The 15,911-nt window shown below is 38.4% G+C and overlaps 2 pseudogenes; one reads left to right on the top strand and one right to left on the bottom strand.

Moving 5' to 3' along the window:
* The window catches only part of LOC101591316, a 17,502-nt pseudogene extending 4,096 nt beyond the window's left edge, over positions 1–13,406 (top strand).
* A 62-nt stretch (positions 13,407–13,468) lies between these two features.
* On the bottom strand, positions 13,469–15,692 carry LOC101590914 (annotated as a pseudogene).
* Positions 15,693–15,911: the final 219 nt, after the last annotated feature.

The following is a 15,911-nucleotide window of genomic DNA, read 5'->3' as shown; positions in this document are numbered from 1 at the left end:
AAAAAAAAAAAAAAAAAAAAAAAAAAAAAAAAGAAAGAAGAAAATTTACTAATTGCTCACCACTATATTTTGAAGATTTCTATGGGGACTAACTTGGAAATTTTTCAGTATCTTCTCTTCCATATAATACATTCATCAGACTGTGCTCTCAATCTTTGCAGATGCCCTACAGCCCAGCAACCCTGCATTTCTTATGGTTCCTTTTTGTCTTAGGCTTATTTTTTTCAACATATTCCTGCTTAATAGCACCTTAAATAAGTTTTAGAAGATGTATGTGTATGGATTTTATGTGCATTTCAAACATATGTTACCCAGCAGCTTTTAGTCAAGAAAGCCATTGTAGGTAAATTACCATATTATTGAGAAGGAAAGATTCTTGGCTGTAACTGTCCCTTTTTGGGTAGACCAGTTGTCTGAAGTTTTATCCTGCATGGTAAGGTTTTTGCTCATTGTCTCCTGATCTCTTCGGTCACTGAATTCAGCATAGCCATGAGCCAGATGGACTCCCTTCTCATTCCTCCGACCAGAACTGCAGTTTGGATTTCCATCTAGGTGCAATTCTCTTGCGGTGAAACTATTCATTCACTGAATTCCTAGAGGTTTGGACCAAGTCCCATGCTATGGCTGTCTTCTTGTTTCTACCATTTCAAGTGTGGGTTACAATGATGCAACCATAGTAGTAGGCACAGCTTTTTAAATGTCTCTCACAGGTTGGATCAGCTATGTGATGTTATGGTATATAATAGACATGGTCTTTGGATTTTCTCATGCATATCTGTTATTGTTTGTCTATAGCTGTCCCCCCAAAACCTCATGCAGTCATGGAGCAGATTTCTAGTTTGTGATTAACTCATGATCCATTGGGGTTATGGGTGATCCAAGGGTAGGACTATGGGTCTGAGCACTGCTGGGATTATGGGTGTGACTGCTACACCCAGCCTGAGGCAGATAGCCTGAATATAACATAAGAAAGACAGATTTCCTCTCTCTTGCCACTGTTGTCGCTACTTCTCCCTTTGCTCTCTACTCTTTGCAGCCACCATGAAAGGCTGCTCTCTGCCATATGCTCTTGTGCCTTGGAGCCAGGTAAGTAAGGACTGAAACCTCCAGTAACTGCGAGCTAAATGAACCCTTTCCTTCCTTCATGTTGGGTGTTGGGTATTTGTCCCAGCAACATGAGAAGAATAACTGAGACCTATCTTCTAGTTGATGAAACTGCCTCACCATATTCCTGAAAATGGCTTAACGTCACTGTCTGCAAACCGCAGTTGACTATGAAAATTTTTGTTTCAGTCAGATTCAAACATGATCTGTCTGAAATTTTATTTTAGGAAGTGTGTTTTGCCTATTATTTCAATCAGAGAGGAAGGAACAACTCAAAGCAATGAGAAAGTGGTGCTTGCACTGAAGTACCTGCTTCTGGATTTTGCATTCCCTGCAGGAAATGCACAGCGAATCATCCTGCAACCTTGGTGTGGACTCCCTGAGTGCTGTTCATGAAGCTGCTTTCCTCTGTTGTCTCAAGAATGATTGAATATATCCTTCTTCAATTTCTTACTGCATTTCAAGCAGATCTATTTTATAGATATTTTTCCTTTTCAACTTTCATTTTATGGGTACATGTTTGCAGTACATGATTATATTCCTTTTTAAAAGTTGATACCTAGGGGCCGGGGAGATGGCTCAGTGGAATAAGTGCTTCCCCGGCAAGCACAAAGGCCTGACTTCAATCCACAGTTCCGCAAAAAAAAAACCAGCCAAACCCAGGCATTCGGAGCAAAAAAAAAAAAAAAAAAAAAAAAAGTTGATACCTATACCAACTTCTTAATTTCTATTCATCACCCTTTTCCCCCTCCCTTGTCTTCATCACTTGCTTCCTTCCCTTTGTGAAAGATCCATCCCTTATTTGCTATTACTTATCTTTTAACTATTCTTTACTGAGAATTTGGATTTCTCATATACGGCAAACCATTGATATTTGAGCATATATGTCTGATTTATTTGACTTAACTTTATGGTGCATCTATTTTCTTACAGATAACTCAACTGTATCCTTTTTTATGTCAAAGTAGTACTTCACTGTGTATGTTGTATATAGATTTTCTTCATTCACTCATCTGTGGATGGTTGTTTCCATGACTGAGCTACTACAAATTATACTGTTCTAAACATGGGCATTCATGGTCACTATAATTTGATGTCCCTAACTCTTTTTAGGAAAATACCTAGAGGCTAATAGCTGGGTGGAACAGAATTTCTATTTTTAGGTTTTTGAGGAATCTCCATACTGATTTCCATAACAATTGGACTAGTTTACACTCATACAACTTTGATTTTGTGACTTTTCTCTGTGCTATCTTGGAGCTGCTGGAGAGAAGACAGCATCGGTTGCTCAGGTCTTCATCATCAATCCATAGCACTGTACCTGCAAAGTTAGGAGCTCAAGGAATTATTAAAATAATTAATTATCTTTTTAAGTACCTTCTGTTACTTTTCAAAATTTAGAGCTTGAGAATACCCAAGTTCTTTTGTTTCACTTTTACTTTTACCAACCGTTTTTTTTTTTTTTTTTTAATATAACTTTATTTATTTATTTAGTGTGTGTGTGGCCAGTTCAGCCCACCAGGGGGCGGGTCTGGCTAGCATGTGGTGCTGGGGATTGAACCGCGGTCTCTGCTTTTGCTTAGCTTAGCTTGTTCTAAGGAGGTGCTTTAGACCACTGACCCATCTCACCTACCGTTTTTTAACAACCATACACTGAAGAAGCCGAGCACATTGGTCCATGTTGTGTGTTCTTACTATGACATGTTCATTCTTATTGTCAGGTTTCCCACTTCTTGGAATGCCATCTCTCTGCTTTGAAATTCGGTGGTATGTCCATGGTATATTTAGAAACTCTTTATTTACAGCATTTTTTTTTTTTTTTTTTTTTTTGCTCCCAATGCCTTCAGGGCAGGTTTGGCTGGCTTGAGTGGTGGGGATCAAACACAGCAACCTGAGCCTGACTGCTCTGCTGAAGCAGCCACTTAAAGAACTGAGCTAAGGGGCAGGACCCCTACAGCATTATTTTTAATTCATGGAACACAATGACTGATGTGTATATTTTTAAAAGACATACAAAAGAAAAGCCTGAGGGCGGCAAATTGTAGGAAAATCTAGAAGTGAGCAAAACCTAGGTGACATAAAACATGTGTTTCATATTTCACATTGATTGCATTTGTTGGAGTCTCACTGAGCTGCCTGATATGTGCCAGAGTTTTAATGGACAGCAGAGAAATGTGATGTCTAGTGGGCTTCACACTGCAGTTTACTCTCCTGAGGATCCAGCACCGAGGATCTTATTTGGACTTGGCTGTTGCAAAACCACACGGACATTATGCTGACGTTAAAGCTTGCAAACTGACCAAAATGTGTATTTAAAAAACCATGAATATGTTCCATACAAGCATGATATTAGATAAAACAAGTATCAGAGGAGTGAGATTTCATGTGTTTAAAGAAAAAAACATTGTAGTCATTGGATTTATCCACAGAGTTTTCAATTCACACCAAAAAGTATAGCAGGATAGAACTAGAAGTGGAATTTTGAAAGCTGAATCTAATTTTGCTGTGTGCTTTTGGCATGAAAGCCTTCAGATAATTTTCCCTTAAGTACATTATACAGTAAATTCAAAGTGCTCAAGCTTAGTTCTTTTATAAATTTCACTATTTATAAGACTCACACAAGAATTCAGTTTATTTCTTTAATTTTATATTAAGCTTGTTTACTAAGGACTCTCTAAGACCACAAAAATATATAAATCATATATTAGATTAAGTGCTTGTTAATTATAGATACTTAAGAAATATATTAGTGAGCTTTTATTTTATTTATTTATTTTTTGCAGAACTGGGGATTGAACTCAGGCCTTTGCGATTGCCAGGGAAGCACTTATTCTGCTGAGCCATCTCCCTGGCCTCATTAGTGAGCTTTCAATAGTCTGAATGGACCAAAAAGATTTCTCTGTGGTGGAATTTGCCACAGAGATTTTGCAGTGTATCTGCCCAGATTTAAATCCCAGCATCATCAGTCTTGGCTGAGTTACTTAAATTCTCTGTGCATTTGATACCTCAAGTGAAGAATCAATATTGATTTTATTGTATTCACATTGTTTTAAAAATAAATACAAGGTAAACAATAAACTTATTTCATCCCCATATGAAATGCATACTGTAACACTGTATAAAACACTGTAACATGAATGGGTATACATTTGTAGAACTGCGAGCAAATGGGACTAGTTAATTTATATAAATGCAAATATATTCATGTACATTTTCATATAATACATACCAACCTGCACATGAACTTATAAATATACTAAATATATTCATGTGTATCAGAGTGAAGTGCATAAATCAATGAGCTCCTGATTCACATTAAATATTATGTATTACCAGTTATCATGATCAATATTGTTACTACTAGTGACCATTTGTATTTTTAATTAATGTTACCCCTGAGTGCTTTAATTTACATCCATAGAAACCTACCACCATTTATTCTGTCTTCTCTTTTTCATATCTCCAGAATTCTCCCTTCCAATGTGCTTTTCTATACCTACCTTCAAACATATTAAAATATTTCTTATTTCAAAAAGACCTTTCTACAGAGAAAGTGTCATAGCAATAGAAAGCAATTCATTTTTTCTGTCCAGTCAACAACACTGGTCCAGCTGACTACTTATGCAGAAGTAATCTGGACCTGTCCCTCACACTTTATTGGTTTCAAAGGGATTATAGAAACACATGAAAAAAAGCAGTATAGATTATAAACAAAAAGAGATGTCCATTACTTAGAGATAGGTACAGATTTTAAAAATAAGAAACAATAAGACTATCACCAGAAAAATTGTTCTTCATTAAATTTTAAGATCTCTGTTCTAGAAAAGACATACACAAAATGAAACAAAACCCATAGATTTGGATAAAATATCTGATAAAGGATCATATAACCAACGATATATTCAAAATATATGATGAGTATCTATAAGTCATTAGGAACCCAATTAAACAACATAATAATCCAATTCAAACACTGGGCTGTTCAGAGCAGGATAATCTACACAGCATGTACTCAACTTCAATATTAATCCTGTAAATGAAAAATGAATCACAGTAACAGTTTTCCATGCTGACAAAAATAGCTGATGATTAAGAGATAGATAATGCCAATTGCCAACAAGGATATGGAACAATTGAAATGCTTATGTGCTGCTGCTGAGAAAATAGTGCCACCATTACTTAGTGCCTCTTGGCAGCATCAATTAAAGGTGAAAATGCTTTTGCCCTATTTCCCAGTGATTCCACATGCTATCATATTATTTCTCTGAGATACTGTCTTTGTCGATATCTGTTTCCTGTATCAGAAACGCAAACCGAAGAGGACAGTGACTATTATCTGTTGCCATGGCTTTGGTTTTTTGCAAGGGGAACAGAACAATACAGGACGCTTATTTTCTGAGGTTATCTTATAATGAATCACCCAAAGAATCATGTGTGAAGAGTGAGTGCAGGAAATCTATCCACACACTAAAAACCAAAGAATCCAGCTGAGGGCCTGGATCCCATGATAATGTCCTGCACAAGTCCGGCTGAAGACCTAGAGCCTAGAACAATACCTCCATGAATCTAACTGGAGGGCTGGAGCCCATGACAATGTCTCATGCAGGCATGTTTCACAGACATGCCCTGGGAAGGCCAAAAGGTCAGTGGTAGAAGCTTGGAAGTCTATGCCTGCAGGATGAAGATCTGGGCTAACAGGCTGAAGGATCTGCACTGGAGCCAGGAAACAATGCTTGGGCTAGGAACTAGAGCTACCTGAAAAGTACCCCAGCCATCTGCAGTGACAGTGAAGTCCCTAGCTCCTCCGAGGGTGAGGAAAATGGACTTCCGTTTAGGAAAGTGAACGAGACAAGCTTCTCCAACAGGCTGAGCTGTGCACCATCTTCCCCTGCAGAGCCAGGAATGCTCAAAGTGGGTCCTCGAACTCCCCTCAAGTGAATTGTCCCTTTCTCAGCTACAATGAGTTTCTGAGCTCTTTCTCCTCCAAAGAGAACAGCCAAGTTCACCAGGAAAGCCAGCATGACAAGTTCCTCCAGAAGAACAGCTCAAGGGAACCAGCAGCATCCAATAGTTCCACAGCTGACCCAAGCAGCTTCCCTAACATCCCTCAACAGCTTCTCTACTTTTGCCTCTTATGCTGCTGGCAACAACCATCAGGTGAGCCTCCCACACCCCACACCATGATAGTTCAGTTCATCTGGGTGTAACAAGTTGATCACCAGTTGACAATCCACCACATCCGTCATGCTTACTTCTGAAGTCTGTGGATCTAGAACACAGCCCGATATGCTAAGAACACTTCATAGGTAACTTTCGATGCCTTTAGTAACACTGGAAAGAGCTTCCAGGATGGCAAACTTGTCATTTGAGAGACACTGTCACTCTTTTGTGATTTTTCAAGACAAAGAGCTTAATTATATATAAAACCAATACAAGTGATTGTAATCTCATACAATAAATTAGTGACATTAAAATTTTAATTTTTATACCCTTAGTCATGCATGTAAAATTAGTCAAACAAATTTTAATCTCTGAATTATTTAAAGTCACTCTGATTTTTAAATTTATTTTTCTATTGTTCCAGTGATATATATGAACATCAATATTGGTTTATTTTCATTTAATCTAGTTGCGATTGTAGGTAATTGAATCTGGAAGAAGTTATAAAAGAGTTAGTTAAATTTTTATAGGGATAGTACTGAACAGATTAAATGATTGATTAATTCTAGCTTCATAAAAAGCAATGCTAAAATGTATAGAAGCAATCTATACCTGAAATAAGAAGGACATAAAGCAATTAAGTACTAAGACTTTTTATAGGGGTAAAATTTAGTTTGGAATTCTACTGTATAATCCACATTACTGTATACAATACGAATAAAAAATAATTTATCTGCATAATTTTCATGTGTGAACACAGATAATGAATATTGTTTTTAGGTTTTAGAATTTACCCCAAATGGAAAAGTGTTTTTAATATCAGCTAGATAATGACTTAAATGTTGACAAATAAAACTCACCTATCTGAAGATGTGATTCTAATCAGTTCTTTGCTAATCCTAGTTTTGACAAAGTGCTTGTTAGCCTTGTGAAATAGATGGTACTCAGTAGACAAATATATTTTCTCGTACTGGGATGCAGTAGGAGACAAACTCGCATATCTCTTAAGTGTCTCTCAAGTATCTCTCGTAAATTTAATTTCTGTAGGTAGGAAATCCTCATAAGATATATCTGATCAATAGGATTGCATAACTTTTAGTACTGGTCCTGGCACATGGCTTAAATAAATGTTGGCTGCTATCATTACTGTAATTATTTGTAAATGTTATTTTAAATAATCCTTTTAATGGTCATGATAGCATATATAGAACCTGTCCTATTTTGCAAAGGAACACATGAAAAAATGGAATTAAAAGACACAATTTAACAAATACATTGATAGTCACCCTAAACACACTGAAAATACAAGTAGAAACAATGGCAGTTCTGCTTCTCCCAGGGACATTTTCTTGTTTTGATAAAGATTTTAAAGGATTTTCCTAAAAAAAAATGTTGTCAAGGTATTAGAACTAAGTAACTACAAATGAAATTAAAGCCATCCAACAGGAAAATATTCATGGGCATAGAAAAGAGACATAGATGATAATATTTTTTGAAGTAAATATTTGAAAACCATACAAATCTTAAGTTCATTTTGGATAAACTTTTAAAGCTTTTACATGCTTATCAAATTCACCTATGTCTATGTCAGAAATGATCACACGATATTATAGTCAAGCATATTTGTTTTCTTGATGAATTGCATTCTTTTTGGCTATGGATATTTGACTAAGATTAAAAATCAGCGATATGATACAGCTCTCTGAAAATTGCTTTTGATTTGTTCATTTTGAAAGCCCAACACCATTGCTCTTCCTGTCACCGACTTGCATTTATTAAACATGCAGAGACAGTGTTGTTCAGTATGATCTGATCTGTGGCAGGCGTTTCCTAGGATGAATAAGATATGAGCCCATCATAAATAAAACAAATAGACATAACTGCAGCTCCTTAGCAATTAGTGGGGATGGGTACAAGGAAGGGAATTATTTGCACAGAAATCAAGTTTAGTTTTCAAACCCATATTTATGATTGTGAGAAGAGCCAAGAACAGAAAACTATTTAAATAGTCATTAAGGTTTTTATGGCAACTGGATAAATAGATGGCTCCAATAGGAAGCCAAATGGAAGTATAAAAAGAGATAATTTAGCAGCGGCAGTAAGCATTTGGATCCTGAAAGAATATATTTAGAAATGAAGACACCAGTTCTTGAAACAATGACAAAGCCAATCAGAAATGATTTCTCCACGTGCAGGCCTCTCCAGGGATTTTGGGTACTGCTTTTCCATCAGCTCTTTGTTAGTGAACTCAGTTTGACACTCAGCTTTATAGAGCTATATAAGAAAGGCTGTTTCTTCCTATAGACTTTTCTCCAATTTCTTTTTTTTTAATTAAAATACAGTTTACAATTTGAACAATTAGGCAGCTCCTTCTCTCTGTAATTTTTCATCTTAATATATATATAACTTTGTTTTGTTTTATTTCTTTAAGTCATACTATTTATTTAGCATCTGCTTTGGGGCAGTCACTCTCTTAGGCGCTGTGAAAGAAGAGAGCAATCACACATAGTTACTATTTTGAAAGAAACTTATATAATGGAGGCTGTGTGTGTGTGTGTGTGTGTGTGTGTGTGTGTGTTTAATGGAATAAAGATAAATTACATACTGACACATATATGAATATATGTCCTCATAAGTACACAAATATATGCAAAGTCAAGATAGATATGAACAGAAACTAAAATAAGGAATTGGAAACAAAGTTATTGAAGAATAGAACTATTAGTGTACTCCAATCCACAGAAATAAACTGAACAAAACAACCAGAATGGAGAATCCTGGAAGCCTGTAGTGACAGGAGATCTTATTACTAAATTGGAACAGTAAAAATTGTAAAGTGGACGAAGGAAGTGCTCACGACGGGTGGAAAATTATTTGAAGGGTATATATGATTCACTAGGGAATGGCAGAGGAAAACCATCTGACGAATAGAACTGCATGAAAATAGCTGCCGTGATTGCCTTTAAGGAACTGAAGGCACAGAAGGAATTAGTACTGTACTATAAAATTCTTTGCCTTTTAAATCTCTTTAGATTATTTAATCAACTACCAATGGAGGATGGAGGCTGACTACATATGGTTTGCATGGTTTCTAAAAATTCTGTTCACTGAGACACACTTCAGCGCCAGCAGCGGGTTGGAGCTCTATGAAGGTGGCAGCTGATGCTGGTGGTGGCTGAGCTGAGTTTCCAGTCCTTGGAGCTACTCCTTCCTACCCCTCCCCCTTTTTTGTTTTCCGTTCCCTTTGCCTCTCCCTTCCCTGTCCCTGACGACCAGATCCTGAGGAGGCAGCTGCAAAGCCAGCTGCTGAGTTCTGTGTGAAGCGTTTTCATTTCTCCCATGCCCTCCCCTCCACACCCCATCTGTTAGTGTCCTTTTTTTCTTAAATAATTTTATTGAGAAACAATAGCAATGAGACAGTTTCAAAACCGATTGGTGGGACAGTTTCAAAAATTAATATGTTGCATATTGTTGTCTTCTTAGTGGTTATTTATAGCACAAGATGCAGACATGATATCTTGTCCACAAACATTATTAGTACAAATCTTTTTATTCATTGAATTAAGAGAAAGTAGCTGTGTATCTATCCTAACTATTTTGTATATACAGATACAAAATTGTCCTTCATTTGTATCCCCTTTTTTTTGTTTAGTTTTGTCAGAGATGGGTATTCCATTGTCATTTAAATATTGTAGGTGTGTGAATTCAGCAAAATATTCCAATATAGTCCAGTAGTCCAAAATAGTAGTGGGTTATCTGTAGGACTGGCAATGTCAGAAGTTGTTGGCTTGAGCCTTTTTCAGGAAATTGAACAATATCTACAATTCAATGAAAATTCAAGCACAACTTCTCGGAATTTATGGGATGCAATGAAAGCAGTTCTTAGAGGGAAATTTATAACTGAACTCACACATCAGGAAAACAGAACAGGAACAAATAAACACCCTAATGTTGCACCTCCAACACTTAGGGAAGGAAGAGCAAACCAAACCCAAAGCCCTAATATTCTTTTGAAGATTCCTTGTTGTCAAGCCACCAAAGTGGAGAGTGCGGAAGGGGCTGCTTCTCATTCCAGTGCTCCTTCAGGTGGAGGAGGAAGTAGGAAGTAGGTGTGCACTCCACACTGTCTCAAGACTGCTGGCAATGGCAAGCTCCTGGGGAAGACCCCAGGGCAAAATGCTCAGAAATGGATTCCTGCAGGAAGCACTAGATGAGATGACAACTCCGCAGCAAACAACTTTGCAAATGAAACGACATGATGCAATCTTCAGGAAAGTAAGAGGCATATTAAATAAGCTTTCTCCTGAGAAGTTTGACAAGCTATGTCTTGAGCTCCTCAATGTGGGTGTAGAGTCTAAACTCATCTTTAAAGGGGTCATACTGCTGATTGTGGACAAAGCCCTGGAAGAGCCAAAGTATAGCTCACTGTATGCTGAGCTATGTCTGCAATTGGCAGAAGATGCACTAGACTTTGATGGCCCAGCAGTAGAGGGTCAACTAGGGAAGAAGCAAAGCACAACATTTAGATGCCTCCTAATTACCAAATTACAAGATGAATAAGAGAACCAAACCAGAAATGTTGATGTCTATAAGTGTGAAAATCCCCTTCTTCCCAAGGAGGAGAAACAGAGAGCCATTGCTAAGATCAAGATGTTGGGGACATCAAATTCTTTGGAGAATTTGGAACGCTTGATATTATTCATGAATCTATCCTTCATAAGTGCATCAAAACACTTGGGAAAGAAGAAGAGAGTCTACCTCAAAGATATGGGAGAGGAGTTGGGGTGTTTCTGTCAGATAAGGAGGACAGTGGGACCTAGGTTAGACTGTGAATGAGCCAAGTCTTTAGTGGATCATTATTTTGCCTGAATGTGCTCATTGATGCTAAGTAAGGAACTGCCAGCAATGATTCATTTCCTGCTGCAGGATAGCATAGAGTTATAAGAGCACCACTGGGTTCCTTGAAAGGATTTTCTTTCTTTCTTTTTTGTTTTATTTTATTTTTTGGTACTGGGGATTGAACTCAAGACCTTGAGCTTGCCATGTAGGCACTTATGCCACTGAGCTAGCTCCCCAGCTGGAAGGCTTTTCTTGAGAATGGACCAAAGATGATCAATCAAATCCATCAAGATGCAGTAAAAGATCTAGGAGTCTTTATTCCTGCTCCAATGGCTCAAGGGATGAGAAATGACTTCTTCCTGGAGGGACTGTTCATGCCACTCAGGATGAAAATGGATAGCGACCCACTTGGAGGACTTGCTGATATGTTTGGACAAGTGCCGGATAGTGGAATTGGAACTGGTCCAGGAGTTCTCCAGGTTAGATTTTCACCCACCATGGGGGATTGTCATTCAAATCAGTTCTTTAATGACCATAGGGGACACATCAGGCCTTCCACACAGTCACAGTTTAGAGAGATGGAGGCAAGTTTATGAAAAGCCAGGGGCTAATCCAACTCCATCATCACCAGAGCCAGGGACTCTTACACCAGCTGCAAGGACAGTCAAAGGATATGCCACTTCGGTTTTCTAAGAAGGGACAGTTTAATACAGATGAGATTAGCTTGAGGCCTTCTCAGTTGTTCTTAATGAACAAAACTCAAGTGCCAAAGTTTCAGCCCCAGATTACTATGATTCCTCCTAGTGCACAACCACCACGCACTCAGACACCACCTCTGGGACAGACAACTCAGCTTGGTCTCAAAACTAATCCACCACTTATCTAGGAAAATCCTGCTAAGACCAGCAAAGAGCCACCACCATCACAGGAAGAACCACTTAAACTAACTGAAGCTGGTGTATCTGAGTATCTGAATAGTGGACATGCAAATGCGGCTGTCCATGGTGTAAGAGAAATGAGAGCTCCCAGACACTTTCTTCCTGAGATGTTAGGCAAAGTAATCATCCTGTCACTAAACAGTGGTGATAAAGATGAAGAAAAAGCAAGTTGTTTGATCAGTTCACTCAAACAGGAAGAGATTGCCACAAGTGACAACTTCATACAGGCTTTCCTGAAGGTGTTGGACCAGTGTCCCAAGGTGGAAGGGGACATCCCCTTGGTGCAATCGTGCTTAGCACAGTTTGCAGGTTGTGCCACCATTTCAGAGCTGGTGAGCATTTCAGAACTGGCACAACCACTAGGGAATGGTACCCACTTTCCTTTCTTCTTACTGTGTCTTCAGCAGTTAGCTAAACTATGAGATCGAGAAAGGTAACAACTTTTTCAACAAAGCAAGGTCAGTATGAAGAAAATGCTCCCAGAAATTGATCAGAATAATTGATGTTGGAAATTTTGGAAAGAAAGGGACTGAGTTTCTTATTCCCACTCTCAAATTAGAGAAGGAACTGTGGAAGCAAATAAAGTTGGATCCATCCCCTCAAACCATATATAAATGGATAAAAGATAATATCTCTCCCAAACTTCATGTAGAGAAAGGATTTGCGAACATCGTAATGACTAGCTTCTTACAGTATGTTTCCAGTGAAGTAAACCCACCCAGCAATGAAACAGATTGTTCCTCTACTTCTTCCAAAGGACAGTTAGAACAGGAAAAACAACTGCTGCTTTCTTTCAAGCCAGTGATGCAGAGATTCCTTCCTTATCGTGTGGCTCTACAGGCCAGTGCCCTGCATGCTCTGCAGGTGCGGTGTTACAACAGCAACTTTCCAAAAGACATGTTACTCCTCTTTTTTGTTCACTTCTAGGACATGGATATTATCAAAGAGGAGGCTTTCTTGGCTTGGAAAGAAGATATAACCCAAGAGTTTCCCAGAAAAGGCAGGGCTTGGTTCCAGGTGAATCAGTGGCTGACTTGGCTAGAAACTGCTGAAGAAGAAGAATCTGAAGAAGAAGCTGACGAGAGAATCCGCCAAAGCCTTCAATTGTGCAACACATGCTGTTGCTATGATGTAACTGCATGCGACCTAACCACTGCGAAAAGCCATTCTGCTCTAATGGTTTCACAATATTTAAAGCAGAAGCACGTCAGTTTAGCATGCATAAGGTTTTTTTTTTTTTGTAGTGTAATGTTTTTTTAAAGATGACAAGTATTTATTGCACATACATTTTTTTTCCAATATTAAAACTAGAAACATTCAGAGAATGGAAGCTGTCAAACCTATTCCCACGTCATTCGCACATAATGCATCATCCAAGGACAAGATAATTTACAGCTTAAGATTAGGGAACCTTATACACTATTTAGACAGTGAGAAAGGAAAACCAGACAACAAATGCAATACTCAACATTTTACAGAATTTAAGCACCTAAAACTGTACTACTTAACATATTTCTCCATGAACTTTTTGTGAAATTCAGATTGTATTGTATTATTTACAAATCTCTTGTCTTCTGATCATCTAAACCTTTTGTACAATTCTGAAACACAACATCACCATCCCACCTTCTCTTAACTTTGATGTTGGCCTGAGGCTGAGATGAGCCAGTGTGATTAAGGTGAGGGTTTCCACTAAGAATGTTTTCCATGGGAATCCTTTCTTCTTCAGCTTTTTGTTCTTGCTACTTCCTGGCCTACTCTTCAGCTCTTTCTTTTTAATTTTTTTTTTCCAATTCTGCAAGAAGAGCTGCATTACCATCATCCTCATTCTCTTTGAAGTCTTCATCTTCCTCATCAAGAATCACCTGCAGCAAGGTTGGCAGCAGGAATCTGGTCTAAGCAAGGCTTCTCAACACCGCAGAGGAGGTAGTGTGTTCTTGGGTTGGATGATCTCCATTTTTTTCTCTTGCGGCAGCTCTCCCTCTCTCTTCCAATTCTTTCCTAAAGTCATGGCCACGAACCTCTTCAGAGTCATCCTGAGTAGTTTGTCTATATTTTATCTTTGTATGAGACGGAAGGTCCCTACTTGAATCCTGTTTTGAGAGTTGGCTCAAATCACCTCCTCTTCCTCTTCCACCTCTTGCAGGTTCAAAGGTTGTCCTGGCTGCAGTTGTCACTTTTTTATGCTGTGCAGGGAAGTCACACCGCAATCCTGCTGCTGCTTGCTTGGGCTCAAAGACAGACCATAGTATAATGTCTTAATCATAGTCTGCCACCAAATATTGCAGGGGTATCTTTAATGTTTAGACAGTATATTAGCAGCATGCAATAATTACATCATAATTTCTCAAGCAGAGGCAGTTTATTGCAAGGACCTTTTTTTGATGCCAGTTACTATAAGCTGTTTTAAGTTAGAACACTGAATAGCAACACCGAATACTGTAGAAATGCACTTTGCTCAGTAATACTTGAATTGTTGCAGTATTTGATTATCCATTTGGTTGTTACAGAAAAATTCTTAACTGTAATTGATGGTTGTTGCTGTAATATTATATTACCTATATTTATGCCTCTAGTAATGGGCTTTATGTGCTAGATTTTAATATCCTTGAGCCTGGGCAAGCACACAGTCTTTTTATTTTTATTTTTTTTTTCTCGGAACCAGGGATTGAACTCAGGCCCTTGCGCTTGCCAGGGAAGCGCTTATTCTACTGAGCCATCTCTCTGACCCCTAGTCTTTTTAAAAGAAACATAGTTTACTTGCACAAAACTGGTCAGTTTTGAGAGATCGTTAATGCCCTTGGAGTGGTTTTTGTGGATGTGAAACAAATGGTGAGAATTTGAATTGGTTCCTCTTATTACAGTTTTGAAATTAAGTCTACTTAATTTATCAAATCAGGGGACTGAGGAGATGGCTTAGTGGAATAAGCACTTCCTTGGCAAGCACAAGGGCCCGAGTTCAATCCCTGGTTCCACAAAAAAATTATCAAATCATGTTGATGCCCTGATTTATTATACTTGTATCTATCAATAAACATTGTGATACTTGAAAAAAATAAATAAAAATTCCTTTGACTGCTTTTCAACATGATGCTTATGGATTAAAATGAGGCTTTCTCCAGAATTTGTGGAGCTAAAAGCAAGAGTAAAAATGGAATGAAAATACCAAATAGGAAAATGTTCTCTTATGTTTACCTAAAGGGTAAGATTCAAGTTTCCAGTGACACAAAAGCTGAGAGGATGGTGACACATGTACAAAAATTGTCCCTGACCTCATAATGGCAGACCAGCCCCTTTTCCCTTTGTCCTTAATCTCACCGGTTTATTCAAATGTGCACATCACAGCCCCCATCCTCGAGCTCTCTCTACAAGGAGATGCAGGATCCGATCTACCCTGGGGAGAACGGACTGGAAGAGGTGCACGTGAACTCAGGCAGTTTGGACAAAGATTTCTAGGGTTTTGAGCAACCATGTCATTGTCAGAAGTCAAGGCATGGTTCTGGCTTTCCACTTGTCCTAGTTCCCTGGACTCCTCACCTGTAGGAAGGAAGCAAGTAGGAGGCTCCGAGTAGAGAGATCTAGAACAGTGAGACTCAAGTGGCTGCTGCCTCCCAAGCGGCTGTGTGAACTACTCATGGGATGGTGCGCCATACCAGAGTGGCAGTGAGGTGCATGGTTTTGCACACTGTATCTGAGGTGACATTTTCTGTTTTTCCTTAGGATTATCTCCTGAAGAAACCAGTATTAGTTTGGATGTATTATCATAGCTCCACAGTCATGAAGTGATATTGCTATAAAACATGCCACTCAAAAGGAGGTCAATCATGACCCATTCCAGAAGATAGAAGTTTTCTTTCTAATAAAAGAAAA

The sequence above is a fragment of the Octodon degus genome, unplaced genomic scaffold (genome assembly GCF_000260255.1).
Source record: "Octodon degus isolate 3935 unplaced genomic scaffold, OctDeg1.0 scaffold00128, whole genome shotgun sequence".
Classification (NCBI taxonomy): domain Eukaryota; kingdom Metazoa; phylum Chordata; class Mammalia; order Rodentia; family Octodontidae; genus Octodon; species Octodon degus.
This window is presented reverse-complemented; position numbering and strand designations above follow the sequence as displayed.